Here is a 20644-nt window from a genome sequence, read left to right as displayed (position 1 = left end):
GAGATCTGAAATCTGTTTAAAAAATCTGTTTGTTGCAGAGTCATGACCATGTGGATGTGAAGAAGCTTGCCTGTAGTCTTGGAGGCATTTTTTAAACAGTGGCAAAGAGTGCTTTGGGGTGTGTGGTGCTATTCACAGCAGTGTCACTTGAGCAGGGACACAGAGCTTAGAGGTCAAAGTTTTCTGAAACATCCAGGCTTGGCCTAATCCAGGCTAACCTTCCTCACATAGCAACTGATGGTGCCGTTTATACAGATGCCAGTAAATGAAGAGTTTAAGCCTAATGCTGTGGAAAATCTTATACAGAGAAATATTGTCACAATTGGGAACCATTGCCACTCCCATATTAGACTGGTTCTCAACCTTTCCATAAAGGAAGACTGACCCAAGCACTGAGACATCATAGCAATGACTGGTGAGGGAGAGATCTCAAATCCCTGCATCATAAATGTAATAACCAGCACAGTATTGTCAAAAGAAAAGAACATCTGTAAAAAGATATCACTGCTAAGCAATAGCATAGAATATTGCAGTGTTTGGAGTATGGCATATAGAGGTTTTCATGATATATGAAGTTTTAACAAACTACTTGAACACATCCTTACTTTAAACTGTTTGACAGTCTGAACTTAAATGGTTACATCAAAATCATATGTTGTCTTTTGGTTTTTTTTTTTTAACAGGGCCTTTCTAAATGGCAGAGCTAATAAAACCAAGGACAATGCAATTACCTTCTGTTCAACTGCCTTTTCTTTGAGATTTAATAATGAGAGATACTTTATTTATATTAAATATTGCTGCATGTAGCTGAAAATTTGATTTGGTTTGAATGAAGAGTTCTTCAGGTCAAACAAAATTCACTACTGTGGTTTATTCTTACTATTGGGACTGGCCTAGGTGCTCCATTTGCTACTATTGCAAAGCATCTTGCCTTTAATACCACACAGGTCCTTTTTTGTGAATAAAACCACAGTGTTAATGCATTCCCTGGCTTTTCAGTTGAGGAGGTGAGGCCTGTTGCAATATGAATCCTGAACAAGAAACCCCAAATCCCTTAACGCCAATCAATGAGGTCAAAAGCAAAATTTCCAGGCTCCTGTGGAGTGCTCATTAGGGCAGCACAAGCATCACAAGTTTGTGGGTACAGGTCAGGCAAAGCAGCTGCCTTTTGGCTGGTTCTGTTTCTCCTGCAGAAGGGCAGCTCCTGTTCACCTGCCTGCTCACACTGGCATCACCTGCGTCAAATAAATCGATTTGCAGTTGCCCAATGTCTCTTCTTTGACTACAGCTACATAACTTTGAAGTAGTCTGTTTTGCTGAGTATTGCTTGGACTTAGTGTGTTATGCAGCCAGCCCCAATGGAAGGAAAATCATCTACATGCCCATTTCTTGGAGACACGTCACCCTTTTCTCCTTATGCAGGGGTAGTGTGATTTCCTGCATCTTGCTGAGCTGAAAAGAGCAAGGAGATTTCCTGGGACCATCAGACAGGGAATGGGAGAAGGGTCTGGGGCAGATGCTGCATGGCAGTGCAGGGGCTGCTGGCAGCTGTCCTCTCCCTGCAAGCCCTGGCAGAGAGGAGAGTCATGAATCAATGCCCACAACATCTAAGGCCAGGGAATGAGTAAATTGGGAATGCTGGTTCCTCCAGTCCTGCTGAGATTTAAGCTGGGCACACAGATCTGTGTGATTTAGCAGACACAGATACACCTAGCAAACAAGTCTTGTAACATTCAGCTTGATTTTCTTCCTTCCTCTCTCCCCTCTGTCACATCCGTTGTAATATCCAGATAAATCTGTGTCTGTGTGGGCTCAGTTTCAGGATCTCTGCTGGAGGGTGATCAGTGTCCACGTCCCTGCTGGGGATGCTCGGGGCTGGTTGAGCCCTCTGCCAGACAGCTTCCACCAGCTCCAAGCTGGATGGTGACTCCCTGTATCCATCTGGACCTGGTCACAACCAGCGCAGCCCCCAGCCATGCACTGCCAAGGATGGAACAAAAGGTGGAATTGTGGAAGGAGCAGAGCAGTGAGGGGGAAAGGGTGAGGAGCAGCAGGGGGAAGAGCACAAAACAGCCCCAGGATCAGGTCTCATGGCAGCCCAGGACAGTTCACCTGATGCATATTTCAGCCTGGAGGAAGAGCCCAGGGCCAGTGTAGAGAGGAGCCAGCATGTCCTGATCACTTCCAGCCCCTCTGAGGGGTGTGTGGGGAGGGAGGTGTTAACCCACCACAAAAGGAAGTGCCTTTCACTCTCTGAATTAACATCTCTTTCATTCCTAGGGGCTCTGTTTGGATACTGTAAATATCTGATTTCACGTTTTGTTTAGCAGTAGGAAAACATTATCTCAGCCGAGCAAAAAACTGCTGAATTGTTGTGCAGGTTCTGGTTCTCTCCTCAGCTGCGTGAGGAAAATCACTCATCTCAGGCTTGTCTGTGCTGATTTATGTGAAACTCTTCTTCCAAATTGCTTAGGCATTCTGTGAATAATGGGACTACAGAGGCAAAAGAGTTCTCCCAAACAGCTCTTGATCACAGGCAGCAGATCCCAGATTCCTTTGGTGGTGAGGCCATGCTCAGGCTGGCCATGTTAACCAGATGTATCACCCTCAGTGAAACCAACCAGCCTTCCTTCCTCCCTCCCTCCCTCCCTCCATACCGAAAGAAGATTTTAAACACAAATTTTACCTTTTTATAACAAAAGGTTAGCCACAAAGCAAGCCTGACATTTTAAAAGACCTACTGCTCAGAGCAATTTATTTTTTTCCCCCTGGATCTGCTCTGCCCTCACGTGTGCTGGAGGCCCGCTGGGCGCTGCCATGGTGGAGCAGGAGGCCTGTGAGCAGATCCTGGCTCGGGCAGTGGTGCATGCCTAAATGCAGGCCCTCTCACACCCACCTGTGCTGCAGTGTGTCCTTCTGTAATCCTAATTACAGCGTTTCCCTGCCTGCAGGTGGAAGTTGCAGCAGTCTGTGATCCTGGCAAGGGGTAGGTGTTTTCTGCCAGGTGCCTGTCTCTGCAGTCACCTACAGGTGAAAAAGCCTGTAAATGTATATGGCCTAAGCTGGCCATATAATTTTCAGGAATGCTTATGTTGCGATAGTTTAGCAATATCATAAAAAAGTCCTTGAGTACAAGTAGGAAGAAAAGAAAATGCTTTGTGGACCTCTCTGATGGAGAAGTTCCTTGTGATCAAGAAGAGGGAGGCTGGGCACTGGTACTGGTAAATGGTGCTGGTCTGAAATAGAGGTTTCTGTCTTTCCTTTGGAAATGAAACAACTGGGAAACCAAACACCTCTGCTTGCTCCCTCTCGGGACAGGCCTTGGACAAGAAATCTCTCCAAGGTCTGCTAAGGAATTAATCACTCATAAGTGTGAGATTTGTCTTCACCTCTCCCTCCTCAATCCCAAAAGAGGATTTTGTATAGCTATGAATGGTTTATTTAGTCTTTCAAGTTTCACTTTAGCAAGAACATTTCATTTAGCATGACATCTTAAGCGTCATGCTTTCTATAAGCTACAAGAACGTAAAATTTGGTGGGTGATTGGTTATGTCACCTTCATTTGAGAATCTTATCCCACTGATTTGGTTGGAAGGATATCCTAAAGCAATATCCATGGGTACAAATTCTTTATGTTTCATTTGAATCTTGTGACTGGAGTTTCCATGGGAATCACCTGACAGTTGGGCAGAATATGAGGGAGTGGATAAGTGGTGTCACGGAAGGAGGAAAAAAGTACAGCAGAAAAACTCTTGTGAGAAAGCAAAAAAAATTTTGCATTTTGAAAATTACAAATTTGACTTGATATTCTCTGTGGTCTTTGCTGGGCAAGCAAATGCTGCCAACAGTGGCATCTGCTGCAGCACTGAGGATGTGGCTCTTGTGGCCAGGCACTGAATCCTTCCCTTTTATCGTGTGTGGATTAGGTGCCTGGTGCTTTTTAATTCTTTTTTTTTATTATTATCAATAAGGTAGAATGTTGGGTATTGAGAATGCTTCTTTTAGACTAAAGTAATAGAGTAGTTTAGACAATGCCATTAGTGAAGCATATTTCCAAAGCAAAACCACAGAAGAAGACAGAGATCTGGTAAGTGCAGATTCTTTTTAAGCTGCACAGATGGCCCAGCCTCACAGCAGCAGGAGGATGGGGACAGCCCTGTGTTTCCTTAGGGTGCAAACAATGATGACAGCCTTCTCCAGTCCCTACAGCAGGCTGAGGGCAGGCCTGGAGGGGAACCCACTGCAAGCTGGGAGGTGTAAGGAGTGCACACAGCGCCACGTGAACACTTGCACAGTGCAAGCGGCATGAGCAGCTTTCCTATTGACCATCCTGGTTAATGGAGGTAATAGAACGAGGAATTACAAGAGTTCCAGGAATGTACAAGGCAGAAATAGCAAGCAACCTGTAAGACTTCTGATTTGTCAGTCATCTAGCCATAGTCTGAGAAAGTTAGCATGCTGTACACTGTAGTCTCTTCATAATGAATATGATGTGGGCACTGTGCCAGGATATAATTATTCAATATGATGAAGCAAAATCCTATCTATTTATCCTGTTTATGCATTAAACTCATGCTTTAATTTTATTTTCCCACATGTCAAATGAAATTTGATGTGTTCTACTTGAATATAATACTACAGTTTGTGGGATTAAATTGTTCAAAAACATTTACATATGATAAGTGTATTGAAGACTGTCTTTGAAATTCCTTAATGGGAAAAAAAAAAGAAAATTGGAAGTTCTCTTATTACTAATGGAGCTGTGTAGACAGAAAAACTGAATTTCATAGCAGTGAACTAACAGGTGGATTAATAATGCCATGATCTGGAACAGGACAGGCTGGAATATATTGATTAGAAATCAGCAGTTTCACTCTGTCAGTACAATAGCTTAAGGGCAAAGTGATTTGGTTTTGCTTTTATCTAGAACAGGGCTTTACATTCTTTACCAATTAGAGCATTGCTTCTTTTTCACAATGCAGAAAGTTGTTGACTTTTGAAAATGAACCCGCACAGAGCACAATCTGTGTGCATTTTGTGAGAAGCTGCATACTCTAGCTTCTCTACTGCATTTATGGGTCCCAATTAATTTGAATTATTTTGTCTGGTTGCAAAGTAGCTGTTAGTGTTAGCACATAGTGTCCATATCTGCTGGATGCTTTGCAAGGACTTGTTTTCCCTTAGTTGATAAATAATGTAGCAATATAACTTCCATGGAGCATGAAGGAACTGAGTTTTGTTCAAATACATGGGAAGGCATTTGTGAGAAAGTCAAACCCAAATGATTTAAGCAAATGACTTCTAATTATGACTGTGTGTCATTTTTGGCACTATCTTTCTCAATAAATGGTTTCTCCAAAATTTCCCATCTGGCTTGGACTTGAATGTTTACATGAATTTAGGAATACAGTGAAATGAGTGTGTTTCAGTCCTTGGTGCCATTGTAACCTGTTATGGAGAGTCACTTGCCTTTAGCTTAGTAGTTAGGACTGCTAAATGGAGCAGGAAGGATTCTGATCATGTAACTGAGGAAAACCATACAGAAAATGGTGCTGTTCCATGAGCTCAATGAATTCCTGGCCTGAGTAGAGGGACAGACTTAACTTGTACCAGAGAAAGAGTGAGTGTCTGTGTAGGGTATTTTTTTAAAGTTGGTTGTGTTTTTGAAGGTGTGTGTGGGTTTTTCCCCAGAAACTGAACTTGACAGAGTTTTTGGTAGGGAGTCAGGGTATTAAAAAAAAAAAAAAAAAAAAAAAAAAAAAAAAAACTTACAAATCTGACTGCTATTTAGAGGCTTGCAATAGGGAACTTAAGCTGTATCTCCATGGTGTTTTCAGATATGGTATGAATTTTTTCCAGCTTGAGTGAGAGTTTCTCATCATGCTGTCACAACTTACCCTTTTAGCTTTGGCACTTGTCTCCAGTGTGTCAGACAAGGGGAGTAAGTGGGGTTGCAAAAGATTTGCTTTCTCTGCTGTTTTTTTTTTTTTCAGCAGTGCAACTCTAGTAGTGGGTCACAAGAAGTGCTGTGCTGCAGTGATGCTGTTGACCACCCTGAAATTTTCTACTAACATAGCTTGGGAAAAGATTGCCATTCTCTAAGAGATCTGTAGTGAAGAAAATGAGTTTGATAGGTTTTAGTTTGCCAAAAACCCACACAACCACTTGCTTCCATCTCACTCCGCTTTATGTGAGGAAGCTATAGCCTGGCTGTCATCTTTCCCTTTTCATCTGAGGGACAAAAACACTGTAGTAGCTAGCTCACAGAATTTTTTGGACATGTCTCTTTGGAATTACAAATGCTGAATTGTGAAAAATAAAATGCCAGAAGCACAGGGATGAAGTGACTTTCCAGGAGTCAGAGGAGGGACAGGAGTAGGAGCAGCCAGCCTGCCCAGGGGCACAGTCAGGTGTCTCAAATACATGGGAAGGAGTGCCTAGCACTGATTTTGAAAGCACTGACATCTGCCCTCAGAGGTGAAAGCCTTGTGATATATTTTCTTTCTTAGCAGCAGCAGGCAACCCTCACAGTGAGGATTGGAGTCAGGCAGGAGCTCCCAGAGGCTGCTGTTGCTGGATGCTGGATGAGCAGAATAAACAGGTATAAGCCTAGAGATACTTTGTGATGTCGTTCTCTAGATGGTTTTTTTTTGTTTTGTTTTAATGTGTTGGAGAAAATGTGCCGGCTTCCATGGGATGCTAAACAGTTCAGACAATAGAGTACAGTAAAAAGAGGGAGTGATAAATAAACACATTCACGAGCTCCTTCGTGAAGTGTCAAACATGTAGAGCTGGTGGATTATTCATTTTCCTTTGTAAAATGTGGTGCTGTTCTTCTAAATAGCCAGCCACTTCATTGTAGTGTGAGGGAAGATGGAAATCTGATTACTGTGGCATGTAGAAAATTCTAGTGGCTTTTCTTTCATGTGTGGAGAAGACATCTCTGCTCTCAGGAGGAGAGGACACTCTCTCCCTGCTTGTGGAAACAAAAGTGCTTTCCTTTGCAGCTGTTGAGAGTTCTATTAAATGAAAATAAAAAAATCATGACCCACTTTGCCACCAGTTAATCTTTTATCTTTATGTGTTTTATGCCTGGGCACTTCTGTCTATGGATCGAGAGATGTCTCTGTTAGTGAAAACATGAATCTGGACTTCTGGACCTGAAAATGGGCTATTTTAATAAAATTAGGAATTGAAAACTTGCACAATATCCAATGCAGAATGAAAATACAAGTTTACTGGTCTGCCAGGTTACAGTATATACTTTTGGCAGTTCTGTTTCTAGATCTAATGTATGAATATTAGAGAATCATAACCATTTTACCTTTGTTACATTGTGAAGAGGGAAGGGGAATCCTGATTGGATATAAGAGAGTCTTCTACTACAGAAAGAATAGGAAATCACAATGTGGAACAATATGGAATTCTATGATACACTGTAGGCAAATACAGTGTGAAAAAACTTCCTTAAATAATTAAAAAGTTAATATAGGTGGAGCAAATGTACACAGATATTTCAGACTGAGGGGTCTTAGTTGAGTTATGAATATAAGTTATAATATAATAAAGCAAAATAGTAACTCATATCATATTTTCAGGCCCTTGCATTCTCAAATCAACTTAAAATCTTGAAAATATCAGTCTTCCTAATCTTCCAAAGATGTAAAAATCCTGCAGCCAGTCACAGAAGTAGTAGCAAAATCTGCTTTGTGTATCCTTGTTCCTATGGGACCCTATATTTTATGTTCTAAAGATGTTCATTGCAGCATTTCCATGATTAATTCTGGGTTTCTTGCATTTTTGGCAAAAAGGGTTTGTGGGAAGTTCCACAGTTCTGTCTGGAAGAACTTTCTCTCAGACTTCACTGGATGAGGGTGATACCTCGGCCAAGTATAATCTCATCAGCTATTTTCTACAAAAGAAGGAGCATTGTTGTGCTGACTGTAGTCCGGTTTTGATAGCAGTTTTGCCAGCTGATTTCAGCAGGCTCAGGAAATGCCTGTTGTGTAATGATCTGTACAATCAATGGCATCCTTTTCAAAATGTGAGCGTCTGTTTCAGACACGATAAAAACCTCTTTCTTTTTTTTTTTTTCCCCAAGTCTAATGGAAAATAATAGATTTTTTTTTTTCAGAAATTCCATTTGGAAACAATGACAGGATTTTTCAAAATGAGTGGCTTTAAAAAGGGCAGCAAATTGGTATATTCAGAAGTGGTTACCAGGTATGTGAATGTAGTTATGCAGCTGCTCTTATTTTTACAGACAACATTAATGATGATTGATGGGCTCCCCTGCATCTAATTACTGTGTCCAGTGATTCTGAAGTTGGTGATCTGACTCCAAACATAGCTGCCAGAAGTCAGAATTTCTTTTTGCCTTTTCCACTCCGTAATTCTTGTACATGACCAATATAAACTTGCTCATTATGCCTTCTGTGTCCTAATTAGGAGGGAAGGGCTGTGGGCATCATGCAACTATAAATGAAGGCAGTTATTTAAAATATATTATTGCCATTTTCGTTGTAATTTGGTTGCCTAACAACCAAATATGAAGTTAAGTCTTACAAATTGCAAATTAGGCTCATTAGTGAATTGTTGAGGTGAAAAATCTTTCATCTATGTTTTTCTGATGCAATAGATACAAAATTTTTATTATTTACTAACATCTGCTCAGTTTAAAACAGCAGAAAAAAGTCAGTGATAAGAAGGCATGGGATGGAATGGCATTCATTTTTACAGGGACGTATACCAAAAATTTCACCAAATAAGCACAAACTTGGAAGGACATTCAGTCTGTTTTGATTTTTGGTGGTGGGTTGTTTTTTTTTTCCTCCACTCACAGCATTATTTTTTTTTCTGCTGTTATCTTTTCACCTTACTAGTGAGCTGTGATTTAAGGAAAATATGCAAAATAATGGTGGGAACAATTAAAAAAATAAGTTGACATGTGAAAGACAATTTTTTGAAGACTGTTCACTAAAAATTGCCCAAGATGTAAACCTTTTTGTTTTTTTCAGACAGAAAAAACAAAACAAAACAAAAAAAAATCATGCTTCCAAATTACAGACGAAAATTTGAAGAAAATTTCATTAAAGCTTGTTCTAAGTTCTTTCTGTCATGCATTTTTCTTTGTTTGGAAAACTTACCAACCTTTATACTTCTGTGACGCAGCCAGATACATTCAGTCTAGATGGCCATACCACAGCTCTGCACTCTGCCTCAAAGCTTTCTAGACCAGAGCATCAAGTGGGTTTGTTGCCCCTCTCTCTCTTACTTGGCATCCTTTTCCAGTAAGACCTTTGCAGATTGTGGCAATTTATCAAAGTGCTCTGCCTGCAGCTCTGAAAGCATTTTGAAGCTCCCACTTCTGAAATATCCACACTTTAATTTTCTGGATTCTGAACTGCACTTTCAACTTTCAGCAAATCACAGAAAAGGTGAATATGTTTAGAAATAGGCTTCTTTTATTGTCTAGTTTCCATGGTATCATAGTGGTGGACACAGGCTGGGATGTGGGAGACTTTATTCCTGTTTCCCATGCTGCTCATCTCTTAATGGACGCTGTTGTTTAAAAATTAAGAATTGTATTTGTTACTACTGTGATTTCATCTTTTTCAAGGGTCTGTAAGTCTGTAAATATTGGAGAGATAGATTTGCTCTGAAGCACTTCATATACTCAAGCACTTTTTTTTCTTCCTTTTTTTTCTTTTATTTTTCTTTTTTTTCTCCCTTTCATTGTGACGTGGATTATTCTTCATGATGGTATTTGCCAAGTTTCTAATCACATGGTAAGGCAGCGCAATTTTGTGTGTTTACACTCCTGGATATGTAAGTTACTTCTGCTTTGGGTCTTCACTTGCTTTGGGAATTTTTCTTTTCCATTTTAGAAACAAGATTTCATGGGTTTTCTCATTTTCCTAATGAAATGGATACTTTTGAAAAATAAAATGTTAATGCTGACTGGAAAAAGTCTTGGGTTAGATTTTAATAATTTTTTTTTCATTTTGGTTGGGTTTGGTGGTTTAATGGGGCTTTTATTTACCTTTATTGTAGTTGCTTATGAAACATCATATCCTGTTCCTTCAGTGCATTGGTGTAGTAATAATAGTAATAGTAGTACTAGTAGTACTAGTAGTAGTAATAATAATAATAATAAATAGCAATAATAATAGCAATAATAATAATAATAATGGTGATGATGACTGCAGGTTCCAACTCACTCATTTGACAATTGTGAAATGCAGGTCTGAATTACATCTACAGGACAGAGGCTACATAGAAGTTCACAAAGAAAGATTAAAGAGTGCTTTTGTCTTCAGTGGACAATCTGATGGATGAAGAAGGTGATATCATAAATTGAGGGCAAGTTTAATACTTGGCAGGATTGTTAGACTTTGCCTCTGTGTACACAGAGTGTGAGGAGACCTTGGGAATGCAGTGTCTGCATTTCATAGGAGCTCACAGGCTCTCTGCCTTCCTCAGGCAAATATGTTTGCACTGTTTGAGTATATTAGGTGCAGAAATCATTACTATTGACAGACTGGAGTTTGAAAAATTATGAATGTGGTAATGAAAACAAAGCAGTAGGAAAAAAAACAACACTGCTGATGACTGGCAAATGAACATGCTTTGGAAATGGCACTCCAGCAGAATCCTCAATTACTGTCCTTTAATTCTTGATTGTAATAGCAAATATTTTTAAAAAAGCACCTGTGGGATCTCAGCACCTCAGGACTGAGGTGCAGAGTGACCGAGACCACCCTTGGGGGGCTCGGAGGTCCTGGAATGTTGCCAGAAGTGTCTGGTGGCTGGACTTTGATCCTACACAGGAGACGACACCTGGATGAGGACGGGAGGATTTCACTGGGGTGAATGGTGAAGGGATAAGTTAATTAGAGTGTAAGACACAGGGTTTAGGATTTCTGTACAGGGGGGTCTAAAGAAGTAAGATGGAGGAATTGGGGCGTGTCCTGTTCTTCTTCTTCTTCTTCTTCTTGGCCTCCATATTCTGTGGTGATGTTGGCACTTTGGGATTGGTTATTACTAAAAGTGCACTGGTTAATAAGGGTAAAAGGCATTGGGGAAAAATGATAACTATTGTATACGTAATTTCGAGTATAAAGATAGGTGACCGCCCCGGGGGCGCGCAGTATGCCCATGGCTGACATGCTGTGCAGACCTCTGTCAAGCCGAGAGAAAATCTTTTAGATAAACAATTAATAAACACCGAGAAAGAGAAAAGATCTGAAGCCTCTTTTCGTCCTTTGAAGCGCGGGCTGCCCAAGGCCACCCTGAGCCTTTCCAGGTCACCTAAACAGCCGAGAAACCGACAAGCACCCTGACTTTTTATAATCAGGACTTGCATTGCTTGAAGGACTCTGATTTACAAGTTGTGCAGAGGGATGTGGAGGAAAAGAGAGCAGAAGTAACAAACATTTAAATTATCCAAGGACTCATACACAAGCTTGCATGTATGCAGCAGTTCTTAAAAGCAAAACTGAGGCCTTGTGAGTCTATCAACAGTTTTTCAATCTTATTCCCATTACTTAGGAGTATCTGATGTTACATGTGAGACTTTTTCTGAAATCTGCTTTGAAACACACTTTAATATTCTAGTTCCTTTTTTCCTAATTGTTTTATTGCCCTTTAAGTTATTCCTGAGATGAGGAATATTACTAACATAAAGTAACTTTCTCAGTTAACTGAAATTGCTTCACCACTTTAAATAGTCTTATCACTTTATTCCTGCTAAAATAGTCTTCATCTTTGGCAATTTATCAGAGAAAGATACTGTGCCTCTCTGAGACCAAATTGGATGAGCTGCAAGTTCACTGAGTGTAAAGAATTCACCTTTTTTGCATGTAGATACTTCACTTTTGAGCACTTAATGATAAAGAAAATCTGATGTGTACATTAGAAGGGTAGTTTCTAGTTTCACTTCCTGAACATTTTGCAGTTTTCTCTTTAAAAAGGACTTTAGAGTTCTGCTTTAAAGATTATCCTTTGATTACAAGTCTGATCTGGCCTAAGGTCCCCTGTTGAAGGTTCTTATCTTGGGGGAGGCTGTGTTTTGTGCTGAGGATCAAAGCTAAAGCTCCTGCAGGTTCTTCTGGCGTTGCCTCGGTGCCCGTCTGTTCACACCACATGGCCCAGCATTTGGTTCATGCTACCTTGGCTAAATGGACCCCTGGGATTTACAGAGTGGCTTCAGAAAACAGGAATCATAGATGTTTGCTTTAAGTAGATATTTGCTTTAAAGGTTTCCATATTTTGATTTTTAAAATACTCTGCTTGAGGGTGTATTTGCTTGCAGGCAAGCCCGTATTATTTTTCTCCTTCTGGGGCAGGGTCTTGGTTTCTGTGCATGCACAAAACCCACAGGACTCATTCTTTAAGAGGTGCTCAGTTCCCCCTTGCTGATAGTATGGATCATAGTAGGTGTTAAAATGGTTGCCACCAGCTGCAGAGTAATAAGGATCTGGGTTCTTTGTGAAGTGGAATAATTTATAATCACCACCACTCTGAATGTGCCCTCAAGGTGACAGATTCAAGACTTCATGCATTAGGAAACTGCGTAGTGCCAAAAAAGGGATATGTTTAATAGAATAGTTATTCTTATGAGAAATGCTTTTCGATGCCTTTTATCTTGCTGCAAACCCTTAAGTTGGAAAAGGATGCAAAGCTTAGCTGTTACTGTATCTGAGAATAATTTGCCTTTGTGTGTATAATTAGGCCTCATATATTGTTCAGGTTTGAGTCTTGAGCAAAACCAGAATTCTCGGATAGATATGCAATCAAATCTGTAGCTGCATTTCCTCCATTTCATCATCAGAAACAGCTACTGCTTTAAAGGGTGCCTGATTTCCATTGCTGGAGAGCTTCATCTGAACAGACATTTTGGCCTCCTTGATCCACAAACCTGAAACTGATAGCTGAGGGTGTGAAAAATGAGGGAAATTACCTCATTGTCCCCATCTCTGGGAGGAGGGATTTGGGCTTTGGCTCATCAATAGCCATGATGTGGGGCAGGGATGGCAATCCCCTGAGCTCATACCTCTGTCAGAGAGAGTGGGCGGGCAAAGGGCCCTGGGCTTCTGTGGTTTCTTTGCTTGCATCCAAAATCTAGGGGCTGCCTTGATGTGGGGCAGACTGGTGACTTGCTTGTTCAATCTGAAGAAAATAAGGAAAGGTGGAAGATGGAGGGATGGGAAAAGGAGGAACAGAGGAGGGAGGAGAAGGTGAACAGAAGGAAGAAGTCTGTTTTCAAGTGATACAGGAGTAATGTTCTTAGGAATAAACACAAGATCCTTATATTAATGTAAAGAGTACTTAGAAAGACCAGAATTTGTAGAATATTTGGAGTTTTTGTTTTGGCTTTGTTTGTTTTTGGTAAAGCATTTCACTTGCAGTAGCAAACCAAATTCTCCAAGGAGAGCTGTAACAGGAATAGAACAAGCAGAGAATTAAAACCTGGTCCCAGAGGTATAAAACCTCAATTTCACTTGTCACAGAATAGCAAGGGGGAATACACTATGCCTGGGGAAGGGTGAGCTGTTTTCTGTGTTTGTCATCATCTACAATAGCTGAAAAAAAGAATCTTTTTCGCTGACTTTTGAGGCAAGGGGAGAGGTTTATCAATACCAGAACCTCTCAGTTGGTAAAAACTACCCTTGCAGAACAACTTACCCTTTTAGAAAGGAATTCTGGGGTGTATTTATTTTGGGGGTTTTTTTTGCAGCCCTCCCTCTGCTTCCTAGAATGGAACTGTTAGAGGATCATAAAATATTAATGCTAAATACAGACAGAGAGGACATTCACCAACCCATGCAAAGGTTTACTGGGCCTGTGCTTGGTTTTGAGAAGCTGTGAAATCCTAAATATTTAAACTGAAAGAGATAAGGGGAAATGTGGGAAAATTGGTATTTGACATGATCAGAAAAAACTGCTGATCCACAGATAAGAAGCTTAAACTCTCAAAAAGAAAGTGGGAGAAAAAGGAGGAGGTGAAAACTGTCCTTAAATGTTTAATTTTGTATTTTGAAAGTTAGAGTGTGAACAATCTTTCAAGGTTTTTTGTTGTGTTGTTTTAGGGGGTTTTAGGTTATTAAGAAGGCTTTTAGCTGTAGCAAATTTTAAAGTGCTCATGCTGAAAATCGAATTAACTCTTTCAAAAACAATAGCTTCCAGAAGTTTGAGCTCTTTTTACCCCTGACTTCTTTCTTCTCTTTCTTTCTCTGACAAGCACACACAAAACATGCACTCCATCACCTCAGGATGGTGAAAAAGGTTTTGAAATTCCAAATGGCTTTTTTGTGAAAAGTTCTGGTTTCAAAAAGAATGCCTTTGCAGAGTTAAATTCTTCTGAGCTTTAATGGCTCTATGTAATTGCAGCATGTTCTCTGCTATTTTACATTATCTAATTTTAGGTGAAGTGTCTTCATGGCCCTGGGGAGGACATTTCGCAGTCTCAGTGCAAGCCTACACTTACACATGTTCTATGCTTGCAACGAAAAAGAAAAAGAAAGAAAAAGAAAAAAAAAAGAAAAAGAAAAAGAAAAAGAAAAAGAAAAAGAAAAAGAAAAAGAAAAAGAAAAAGAAAAAGAAAAAGAATAGTGAGCAAAGAAAATGTAACTGCTGCAATTTTAAGATTGACAACTAGTTGGTTGCTGTCACCTATTTTCTTTTTTTCCACTGGGAGTGTAGGAGGCAAATGACTGAACAGCAGCATTTAGCACATTGTTTCAAGGATCAGAGATCAGTGTCCTCAGACTGAGAAGCCTCTGTGGTATAGGCCAGTGAAGGCTGTGGTGGTGACACAGTCATTTATTTCTGTGTGCTTTTTCTCTCTTTTGGTTGAGAGCGTGGCACTTTTTAAATTATATTAAGCTTATCCAAATTGAAGGTGAAACAAAGGCATCTGTTCCCAGAAACTTGTACTGATTTTTCCTTCACACCATGGATTTATTGGTCTGTGTGTGAATAAAGGATACTTTTATAAGATTCTCTGGGTAAGGGACTAATTTTCCATCTGTTATTCTGCTGCTGGATCATGATAGCAAGTGGACTCTGATTCCCACCTCTTCCCTCCCAAAGTTTTCCTTGCCCTTCACCTTTGGGATTGTCATAATATCTGGAGGACAGCAGGTTTTGTAGTCAGATTCCATCTTGGTAAATGTGAATGAGAAAGTGAAGGCATTTGGTGTTTGGGTAAACAGTAGCAATCATATTTCACTCCAGTGATTTTAAATCAGGCAGCCTCTTCTCTTCAGCCCATATCCTGCGGTGTCTCAAAAGAAAATGTCGTTTGTGAAAGTGGTTTCTAACAGATATTCTTATCTGTGTGCACGGTTTTTCTTTGAGTGTGGGTCTGGTGAAAATAACTGCTCCCACAAAAGCTTTTCTATTGTCACTATTATGCCTTCAGAAACAGAAGAAAAAAGCCTTCCTGCATTACATCCACTGAAGGATGGGCAGAGATCTGCTACCACCCAGAAGGAAATGAAAGCATTTCCATTCTTCTGGTCTCCAAAAACCATGTGCAGAGCATCTTGTGTTGATGATAAGGTTGTACAAAATGGGTTTGTAGAATTATATTTTATGCTTGCCTTAAAGCCTTTGTTCCCAGCGTCCGGTGGCCACATAATCTCTGTCTCTGTTTTGATTTTTGTTAAAGTTACACTCACAATGGTTTCATTGAAAACCTTTGTGATAGGAAGGTATGCATTCCAAAAAATAGAAAAACCCAGGAAATTACCAATTGAGGAGTATTATCTTTAAAATAATAGTTTTCAAGTAAATATTGTAAGCTATTATTATCTCTCCCATGATTTTAGACTGCATATATGTAGTTTGTCACTTCTTACCTAAGGGTCCTTGAAAGTCCCATTTTAAAGTTGTTCTAAAATATTTTGGTTTATGTATAATTGTCAGGTTTCATGACTTAAGGAGCAAAATCAATAACATCAACCAAAGCAAAACTTGGTGTGGGCAGTGCAGTGGAGAAGAGAACACATTCTAATTGAAGACAAAATTAGTGAGGTGAGATCAAGTTAAAATATGGTGGGAAACAATATGAGGTCCTGGGTATTACCAAACTCCATCACCCCAGTTAGTGAAATATTCTGTGACTAGTATCTCTGGAAAGAATTCATACAAGTTGAAAAGGAATAATCATTTCAGACTGATTTTTTTTTTAATTAATCAGATAATGGGTTGTTTCCTCTTGTCCTTCTGCAGCCTATATATAGCATATAGGAAATATACCTCCTAAGCAGAGCCAAAAGGTTATTTTCTAATCTGTCTTAACACTTTAGTCAACACACACCAGCTGCTACTCTGGTAGAAATTATGTGAACAGTGCAAGTTATCTGCTTTTTTTCCAAGTAATTCCCTTTCATGCTCTGAGCAAAATTGTTACATACACTTGCCAGTACCTGCCCTTTTCTTCTGCATACTGGCCCTTCTGATGACCCTCTGAGTCCTTTGGTTAGTGGCCTCAGTCTTTATCAAGAAGAGGAGATGATGGTGAGCCATCGGCACCTTGATTCTGTAATTCTACTTCTTTGAATTTGTTTTTCAAACTGCTTGTTATCTTTCTAGAATCATCAAATGGTTTGAGCCGGAAGGGACCTTCCAAAGGCCCTCTAGTTCAACTCCCCTGCCATGGGCACAGATATCTTACAGATCAGGATGCTCAGAGCCCTGCCCAGCCTTACCTTGAATGTGAGTCCAAGATGAGGCATCCACCACCATTCTGAGCAATCTGTGCCACTGTTTCACCACCCTCATTGTAAAATAATTTCTTTCTAATATCTGTGTAAATTGACCCCCCTTCCCTTTAAAACCACTATCCCTTTTCTTATGTCAACTAAAATGTTTGTCCCCATCTTCCTTATAGAAAGGTCACAGTAAGTCTCCCTGGAGCCTGCTCTGCTTCAGGCTGAACAATCCCAACTCTCTCAGCCTTTCTCCATAGGAGAGGGACTCCAGCCCTCTGAGCATCTTCATGGACTCACTGGGGCAGGTTCACGTCTTTGCTGTGCTGGGACCCCACAGCTTGAGGCAGCTCTGCAGGTGGGGTGTTGCAGACATCTCTTTGTGAAAATCTTTTTTTAGGTTTTTTTCTGCTGAAGCTGAGAAGTTTCAGCAACAAAACATAAACAATGATTATCTGCTGCTGTGGAATGCAACAGGTCCATCTGTTATTGGCCCATCTTAGATGTTTATAATTAATGGCCAATCATGGACCAAGGTCTCTCGGGGACAGAGTCGCAGAGAGCTGCCTTTTGTTATAATTTTTTTTTTCTATTTTTAGCTTAGCTTTCTGAAGAAACCTTTCTGTTCTTTTTATTATAGTTACAATATAATATATATATTATAAAATAATAAATCAAGCCTTCTGAACATGGAGTCAACATTCTCGTCTCTTCCCTCATCCAAAGGCCCTTGTGACCACTGTCACAGGTGGGGTCTCACCAGACTGGGGCAAAGGGGCAGAATCTCCTTCATCCTCTGCTGCCCACAGTGCTTTGGATGCAGCCCAGGACACAACTGAGAGCTGCCAGCACCCATTGCTAGGTCATATCCTGCCTCCTGTCCCCCAGTACCCCCAAGTCTTTTCTCCTCTGGGCTGCTCTCAGTCCATTCCATGGGACTGACCTGACCAAGGAGCAGCATTCTGTATTTGGCCTTGGAGATCTTGATGAGATTCCCAAGGGCCCATTTCCTGAGCTGATCCAGGTCCCTCGGATGGCATTCTGCCCTTCAGGCCTGCCAGCCTCATCACTCATCTTGGTGTTACCTCTATTCACTGAATTACATCCAATCTTGTGGATTTATTAAAATTTGCGGAGATGAGTTTGGAGTTTGTTTTTAGTGTGCATGGTTTCACTCAGTTTAATAGCAGAGCCCTTTCTCTGTAGTGGAGTAAGGCACATTTGTATCCCCTTGTTAATGAGTGTTTTATAGCTCAGGTGTGAACTGGGGAGGTGAGCCAGTTCAAGGTGGAGCCCTGATACATCTCTGGGACTCTGCTTGGCTGGCAGTTGTGAGTGGGGTTTACACCCACGTTTATTTTGTAGTCTAGCAGTAGATGCTAGTGTGGATCTTGCAATTCAGTATATTTAACTTCACCTTTTCTACATTCTTTCAAGCCTTGTGAAAAGTTATTGAATTTCACAGTTCAAAAGTTTTCCTTTTCACGATATCTTATGTTTCCAGATGTGTTCTTCACTGTCTTGGCAGCTTACCTTTTCTGTGTCAGTGAAACTTTTCTTGCACTGCTCTGGTGATTAATGCATGCCTTTCTTTTTAACCCTTTGTCTTCTGTTTCTTCGGGCATTTTCCCTATCTGCTTCCCTCTTCCCTCCACTTGCTTAAATTCATGTCTTCCTTATGCAAATCCCAATAGTTTTGTTGCACTCATTCTGAAAATGTTTTTTTTCTGACAGGCCTCTGCTTGCTTTTGGTCCATGCAGAGATTGTATCCCTGTCAGTAGAATCAAACTGACCCGAGCTTTGTTAGATCCATTATTAGTCTGTGTTAACACACAGTTCACTCAGGGTTTAGCTACAAGACTTGGCTCCTGTCCTCAGCAAATATGTGCAGTTGGTTCCTGCAATGCCCTAGGTGCTCTTAATGTGATTTGAATTAGTGATATGGAAAAGTGGTGACTGACTGTTAGCAGTCACATGAATTTTTGAAAACAGCTTCTAGAACTTAATTTGTCTTCAGATTATTTTGCTGGGTGACCTGGACTGGCAACAATCTGCTAGATTATTCTAAGGAAAGCCATGTTCAGAGAAATGCAAATTTCTTTTGATCAGAGTTTATTCCAGCCTTACTTACCCTCAACAAGCAAACAGATCTGTAGGGAATTAGAGGCCTTGATTTTAAAGCCAGTCTGACTTTTGTGGCACATTGCTATCAGTCGTTCCTGTGGCCTTAAAGAAGGTGCAACCAAAGGCAATGCCAAAGACAGAAGTTGTGAATATCTTTGGTGGCTGACTGGTTCAGACTGCACAAACTTCAGAAGCTGAAGTTTTGTTCAAAGGAACACATCCTGCTTCTACCACTTGTGTTGATTTTTAGTGATGTTATCACATAAGAATGATGAGCTAAAATTGTCTAAGGTCTGTGAGGAGCCCTTCTAAAAAAGTTCTATGTACTGAAAATGTTTTATTTTTGTCCCTTTATTTCTAGATAGTACAGATTAGGACTTCCTCTGAGGAGAATTCTGGACAGAGAGATACATAAATCAAATTGTCTTTTCCTGCCTGTTATGAAACCTTGCCTGATGATAAGGAACATGCTAGTTTAACAGTGGAATGAATTTTATTCCTCTGACAGCAATGTCTCGATAAAAGGAAAATAGGAAATCTCACCCAAGTGAAGTCACTGGCAGACACTGGCACCATGCAGACTGTTCAACTATTCGTGCAGAAGTCATGGAACTGCTTCTAACTACACCTTTAAGTTTTCTGATTTTCTGTAAGTCCTGCTATGTCCACAAATCATCACTGAGAGAGACTCAAAGATAATTTGAAAAAGCAGTGTCAAGTATTAGCTTGGGAGAGTGTATCTGCAGATGTTTTAAACTGGCTGTGGGGTTTATTTGCACCATGTGGAATCACAGAACTGTTACGGCTGGGAGGAGCTGTAAAGCTCAGGGACACCTTCCACTACCCCAGGCTGCTCAAAGCCCTGTCCAGCCTGGCCTTGGACACTTCTAGAGATGCTGAGTCCACAGCCTCTCTGAGCAGCCTGTGCTAGGGCCTCACAGAGAAGAATTTCTTCCTATTACCTAATCTAAACCTAAATCTACCCCCCTCTAGCTTCAAGCCATTGCCCCTTGTCCTGCCACTCCATGCCCTTGTGAAAATTCCCTCTCCAGCCTTCTTGTATCACTCCCTTTAAGCCATGAAAGGTCTGTCCAAAGCCTCTTCTTCTCCAGGCTGAAGAGGCACAGCTCTCTCAGTCTTTCTTCATAGGAGAGGAGCACCAGTGCTCTGATAAATGTAGTGGCCTCCTCTGGTCTCATTTCAACAGGCTGGGTGTGACAGTGTTCACAGGGGTTCTTGGATGAGGAGAGAGATGAGAATGTGGAATGTTCAGAAGGCTTGATTTATTATTTTATGATATATATATTACATTATAACTATACGAAAAAGAATAGAAGGAAAGGTTTCCTCTTAAGGCCAGCTAAGAATAGAAAAGAATGAACAATAAAGATCTGTGTCTCGGACAGAGAGTCCAAGCTATCTGGTCTGTGGTTGGCCATTAACTGTAAACATTCAAGATGGCCCAATCAAAAATCCACCTGATGCATTCCACAGCAGCAGATAACCATTGTTTACATTTTGTTTCTAAGGCCTCAGCTTCTCAGAAGGGAAAATCCTAAAGACAAGGATTTTCACAAAAAGATATCTGTGACAGCTGGGGATCCCAGAGCTGGACTTGTAATGTATGTGGATGTCTGTGATGAAAACCATACACAGAAGGTGTTGGTAGCCCTTTCAGTTTTCTGTGAGAGATGCTAACATGGTTACTTTCTAATTCTTTCTATATTTGCATGTCCACTGAGAGTGGAAGAGGTGTCAACTATGGCCTGTTCACTTGGGTTAAGAGGTGGGAAAAGGCTGTTAG

At 40.6% G+C, this 20644-nt stretch overlaps 1 protein-coding gene across 2 annotated transcripts in view; it reads left to right on the top strand.

Moving 5' to 3' along the window:
• The window catches only part of PLPPR1 (phospholipid phosphatase related 1), a 119552-nt gene that overhangs the window by 20911 nt on the left and 77997 nt on the right, over window positions 1-20644 (top strand). The window contains exon 1 of one of the 2 annotated variants that reach the window (XM_059493015.1): window positions 10300-10343. The exons of the other annotated variant lie outside the window; for it this stretch is intronic. The gene's annotated coding sequence lies outside the window, so the exon portion shown is untranslated. Of the gene's footprint in view, window positions 1-10299; window positions 10344-20644 lie in introns of those variants that run through there. 2 annotated transcript variants of the gene reach the window in all.

This window comes from Ammospiza nelsoni, chromosome Z (genome assembly GCF_027579445.1).
Source record: "Ammospiza nelsoni isolate bAmmNel1 chromosome Z, bAmmNel1.pri, whole genome shotgun sequence".
NCBI classification, from domain to species: domain Eukaryota; kingdom Metazoa; phylum Chordata; class Aves; order Passeriformes; family Passerellidae; genus Ammospiza; species Ammospiza nelsoni.
Note: the sequence above shows the minus strand (reverse complement) of the source record. Positions and strands in the feature narration are given on the sequence as shown.